This window comes from Nerophis ophidion, linkage group LG09 (genome assembly GCF_033978795.1).
Source record: "Nerophis ophidion isolate RoL-2023_Sa linkage group LG09, RoL_Noph_v1.0, whole genome shotgun sequence".
Taxonomy (NCBI): domain Eukaryota; kingdom Metazoa; phylum Chordata; class Actinopteri; order Syngnathiformes; family Syngnathidae; genus Nerophis; species Nerophis ophidion.
This window is the reverse complement of record NC_084619.1, coordinates 77,156,657-77,162,571: the sequence shown is the minus strand read 5'-3', so window position 1 is coordinate 77,162,571 and position 5,915 is coordinate 77,156,657. Positions and strand designations below refer to the sequence as shown.

Genomic DNA, 5,915 nt, shown 5'->3' with positions numbered 1-5,915 from the left:
AAATGGTTTGTACTTGTACAGCACTTTTCTACGTTCAAGGTACTCAAAGCACTTTGACACTATTTCTACATTCACCCATTCACACACTGATGGCATGAGCTGTCACGAAAGGCCCTAACCACCACCCATCAGGAGCAAGGGTGAAGTGTCTTGTATATATATGTACATACATATATATATATATATATATATATATATATATATATATATATATATACACACACACACATATATGTATATACATATAAAGACATATATATATAAAATATATAAATATGTACACGTGTGTGAGTTGAAAAAAAATATCATATATACATGTATATGTGTACGTACTGTATATACATATAAATGTATATATATATAAATGTATATATACACATACATACACACATATATATACACATATATATATAATATTATATATAAATATGTATATATACATATATGTGTGAGTTGTAGAAAAATATCATACATATATACATGTATATATATTTATATATATACATGTATGTAAATATAATATGTATATGTATATACACACACATATGTCACATATGTATATATATATATATATATATATTTTTTTTTATATATATATATATTTATATATATAAGATATTTTTTTACAAATCACACACACACTCTTGTATTTGTTACCTTCTTGAGACCTCTGGAAAACGCCTCTCTTTAGGACCGCCCTTTCTAGATAAATAAAGATGTGTATTTACAACATTAATAATACATACAAACCATGCAAATATATATATATAAAAAAGTAAGTTTTTAATAATTTTTTTATTTTTTGTTTGCGTCTAAACAGGTTATATATCCTTTTGTGGAGCTATTATAGTATGTTCACACACACACACACACACACACACACACACACACACACACACACACACACACACACACACACACACACACACACACACACACACACACACACACACACACACACACAGGTTATCATTTGGAATGGGGACCAAGTTGTTGTTCATGACTTGTGGGGACCAGCCTTTCTACAGGTTGTGGAGACATCAAATAAAATGAGGTGATATGTCCACTGGCCAGTTAGCTCATACACGTCTTTAAATGTCTGGATTGATGAAGTCATGTGCTGATCAGACTTACTGGGGGCCCTTGGGAATAAGAGTTCATATGCTTCATGGGAACCAAATTTAAATAATTTATTATAATTCACACAAATTAGTACGTGACTAAAAAATAAGTTGAAATGAAATATGACATGATCCTCAGAATACAGCACTACAGCTGTCCTCTTATAGGAAGTTTCATCACTTCAATGTTAAAGCAAATCCCGCACTTGGGCATCTTCAGAATGGATCTGACCAGAATTTAAAAAGGTTTCCCTTTCGGGGACCTTTTCTTTGGTCCCCATACCGTCAGAAGTCCCCTAAAGGTGTGTAAACTGAGCCATGTCCCCATTAAGTCAGCATTGCCAGAACACACACACACACACACACACACACACACACACACACACACACACACACACACACACACACACACACACACACACACACACACACACACACACACACACAGAGAGAGAGAGACTTAGAGTGGATCAATAGAAGAAAAGCTTTTAAGGTCCACACTTCCTGCCTGACTTGAGTAGTGCACTCATTTGTTTTGCTCCTTTCTGTGCACATCATCACAATATAAAATCATTCAAACAAAAGCTGCTTGCAAGCCCGTCCTGAAGAACCAAACACGTACACACTTATTGTTGCATTGTGCATACAACACAACATACAAAAATAGCATTACCATAAGACTATAAGACTATAAGGCACACTGCCGATGAGCGAGTCTAGTCTGGACTATTTTTATACAAACGGTGCATTAAAGGAGTCATATTAGGATTTTTTTCCTAAATGTAAAAGGCTTCCTTGTGGTCTACAAAACATGTCATGTGTCCCGTGAAAAAAGGTCCGACCTGAACTCTCTAATAACTAAAGTTCCTTGGGTGAATAATGCAGACTCACTACACCGGTATGTTTTAGTGCTTTCATGGCCAGTTTACTGACGGATAGAAGTAAGAACTTTACACTACTTTATATTAGAAATGACAACAGTGGAGGATGAATGTCACATAACAAGAAGATAGAGGAAAAGAAAAAAGCTTATCAACTACGGTGTTGCCACGGACTACAAAGGCGGACGCGTGCAAATGTTCAGGACTTCTGCAGATCCCAAATACACATGAGCAGATACCACAAGGTAGGAAAAGTTGTTTTTGCATAATATGGCGAAACAAAACGGCAGATAAAATATCGAATAGGTGCCATTTTGCGGTCCTTGTCTACACAGCATAATAATACTCGTATGTTGAAGAGTACGTCTGACTACTGTCGCCGTAACGCGCTGACAATAAAAAAAAAAAAGGTAAATGGTTGTACTTGTATAGCACTTTTCTACCCCTTTTTAAGGAGCCCAAAGCGCTTTGACAGTATTTCCATCCAATCCATCAAGCATTGCAGCTTCATAGCTTTTTGTGTAATGTTCTATATTCTCAATGGAACATTTAAAGTTTTGGTATTGTTTACTGGCGTCTAATTGCAGTCTACCTATATCTCTTATGTATGACTGCCATCTACTGATCACACTTGTCAACTGATAAATGGGTTGTACTTGTATAGCGCTTTTCTACATTCAAGGTACCCAAAGCGCTTTGACACTATTTCCACATTCACCCATTCACACACACATTCACACACTGATAGAGGGAGCTGCCATGCAAGGCGCTAACCAGCACCCATCAGGAGCAAGGGTGAAGTGTCTTGCTCAAGGACACAACGGACGTGATGAGGTTGGTAGAAGGTGGGGATTGAACCAGGAACCCCCAGGTTGCTGGCATGGGCCACTCTCCCAACCGTACCACGCCCTCCCCCATTAATTCCCCATGTACCAAGCTTCGCTGTTGGTAAGCACAACCAAAATGATTCCGTACATTAGGCGAACTGATATATAATGCGCACATTTTTTGAGAAGATGAAAAGATTCTAGGTGCGCCTTATAGTCTGAAAAATAGTTATTAGCAAAAAATAACTGATATTTTCCAAACAACTTTACGTTTCAAAATCCTGTCCTGCTGGTGGAACTGTAGACCAGCTCTATACCCTTGAGGAGTTTTCCTAACTAGTCTACAGATCTTTTGCAGACTTGGAAAAGGCATTCAAGAATTCAAGGAACTTTAACCGACCCTTTAGGTGCGCCTATTAGTCCGAACAATACAGTAATTAACAAAAAATAACTAACATTTTCAACAAAACTTTACGTTTCAAAATCCTGTCCTGGTGATGGAACTGTAGACCAGCTCTATACCCTTGAGGAGTATTCCTAATTGGTCTACACCTCTTTTGCTGACTTGGAAAAGGCATTCAAGAATTCAAGGAACTTTATCCGACCCTCTTCCTCGGGAAATACTTTGGTGGGTGCTCCAGGAGAATGTGATGCCGAACCCCTGATTTTTGGTGGATCGCTCCGAGTATGACCGCTGTCTTCTAGTTTGGTTTAGGTGGCCAGCGGGTAATTTGTAGGTGTTTCCAGTGAGGGTAGGACTTCTTTAGGTCTGCCCTTTGTGTGGATAAAGTTCAGATCAGAGCAGATGAGATGGCTCTGGCATCTGGTCAGGATGCCCCCGACACGCCTACCTGGGGAGGTAATTCAGGACATGTCCATCTGGTAGAAGGCCACGGGGAAGACCCAGGACATGTCGGCAAGACTTTGCCCTTCAGCTGGTGTAGGAACGTCTCAAAGTATCCCGGGACGAGCTGGACAGAGTAGTCCAGCTCTAAACCATTAAGGAGTATTCCTAACTAGTGTACACCTCTTTTGAGGACTTGGAAAAGGCATTCAAGAATTCAAAGAACTTTATCCAACCCTGTTCCTTGGGAAATACTTTGGTGGGTGCTCCAGGAGAATGTGATACTGGATCGCCTGATTTTGGTGGATCTCTCCGAGTATGACCGCTGTCCTGTAGTTTGGTTTAGGTGGCCAGCGGGTAATTTGTAGGTGTTTCCAGTGAGGGTAGGACTTCTTTAGGTCTGCCCTTTGTGTGGATAAAGTTCAGATCATAGCAGATGAGATGGCTCTGGCATCTGGTCAGGATGCCCCCAACACGCCTCACTAGGCGCAGTCAGGATGTTGAGGGGTTCCGGTTTGGTGGCTGCAGGATTAGGTCTTTGCTTTTTGCAGATGATGTGGTCCTGATGGCTTCATCTGGCCGGGATCTTCAGCTCTCACTGGATCGGTTGGCAGCCGAGTGTGAAGCGACTGGGATGAGAATCAGCACCTCCAAGTCCGAGTCCATGGTTCTCGCCCGGAAAAGGGTGGAGTGCCATCTCCGGGTTGGGGAGGAGACCCTGCCCAAGTGGAGGAGTTCAAGTACCTCAGAGTCTTGTTCACGAGTGAGGGAAGAGTGGATGGTGAGATCGACAGGCGGATCGGTGCGGCGTCTTCAGTAATGTGGACGTTGTATCGATCCGTTGTGGTGAAGAAGGAGCTGAGCCGGAAGGCAAAGCTCTCAATTTACCGGTCGATCTACGTTCCCATCCTCACTTATGGTCATGAGCTTTGGGTCATGACTGAAAGGACAAGATCACGGGTACAAGCGGCCCAAATGAGTTTGGGTCTCTCCCTTAGAGATAGGGTGAGAAGCTCTGTCATCCGGGAGGAACTCAAAGTAAAGCCGCTGCTCCTCCACATGGAGAGGAGCCAGATGAGGTGGTTCGGGCATCTGGTTCAGAGTATGTCAAACCAGTAGAATGCCACAGGGAAGACCCAGGACATGTTGGGGAGACTTTGCCCCTCAGCTGGTCTGGCAACGTCTCAGGATCTCCCAGGACGAGCTGGACGAAGTAGTCGGGTAAAGGGAAGTCTGGTCCAGTCTGCTAAGGCTGCTGCCCCCGTGACCGAGAGCAGAAAAACAAATCAACTTCTAATGACATTCTGTGTTACTTTGAAATATTCAGATCCAATTTAACTTCTGCCAGTGATTATTTTCCAGATAGAAACAAGTTGGCACTGCTTAAAAGTCCTTAAGACAACAAGCCGGTGTTTTGAGAGGAACTGTGCAGAACATTGATCTTCTGACCGGAATGAACGTCGTGAACGAGTCTGTTCGGGGGCCGAAGTAACGAGACTGGAGAGACTGGAGAGAGGCCAAACTACCGAGCAGACAAATAAGCCCCAAAAACTACAACCAAAAGATTTGCAAACCACTTTGAAGAAAAACCAACCCAAAGTGGTCAAAGATACAAACAGAACTTGCATTCAAAGTAAGAGAGAGAACAGCAGGGTGTTTACAAGATGCAGGGGGACAAACACGCAGGTCATGACATCACCGAGCCACAAAAGTAACATTTGAAAAGTTGTTCATGGTAAAAAAAACACACTTTGCCCTCCTTTACCTTTTCTGGTGGGCGGGGCCCAAGTGCTGTGCTTCCTCTGGGCGCCATCTGATGTCTGCAACAGGAAACACAAATATTACTTGAACTACATAAGTGTGTGTGTGTGTGTGTGTGTGTGTGTGTGTGTGTGTGTGTGTGTGTGTGTGTGTTGTGTGTGTGTGTGTGTGTGTGTGTGTGTTGTGCAACAACCTGAGCTCCTCCGCTGGCATCATACTGATCTCCAGCTTCTGTGGTAGACACAAAAGGACAACACTGATGTGGTAGACACAAGAGGACAACACTGATGTGGTAGACACAAGAGGACAACACTGATGTGGTAGACACAAGAGGACAACACTGATGTGGTAGACACAAGAGGACAACACTGATGTGGTAGACACAAGAGGACAACACTGATGTGGTAGACACAAGAGGACAACACTGATGTGGTAGACACAAGAGGACAACACTGATGTGGTAGACACAAGAGGACAACAC

General features: G+C 42.3%; 1 protein-coding gene across 1 annotated transcript in view; it reads right to left on the bottom strand.

Annotated features, from left to right (window-relative positions):
• The window catches only part of LOC133558867 (uncharacterized), a 13,051-nt gene extending 7,401 nt beyond the window's left edge, over nt 1-5,650 (bottom strand). The window contains exons 1-3 of the mRNA XM_061909993.1: nt 5,628-5,650; nt 5,439-5,493; nt 658-702 (exon numbers count right to left, since the gene is read on the bottom strand). The gene's annotated coding sequence lies outside the window, so the exon portion shown is untranslated. The remainder of the gene's footprint in view (nt 1-657; nt 703-5,438; nt 5,494-5,627) is intronic.
• Nucleotides 5,651-5,915: the final 265 nt, after the last annotated feature.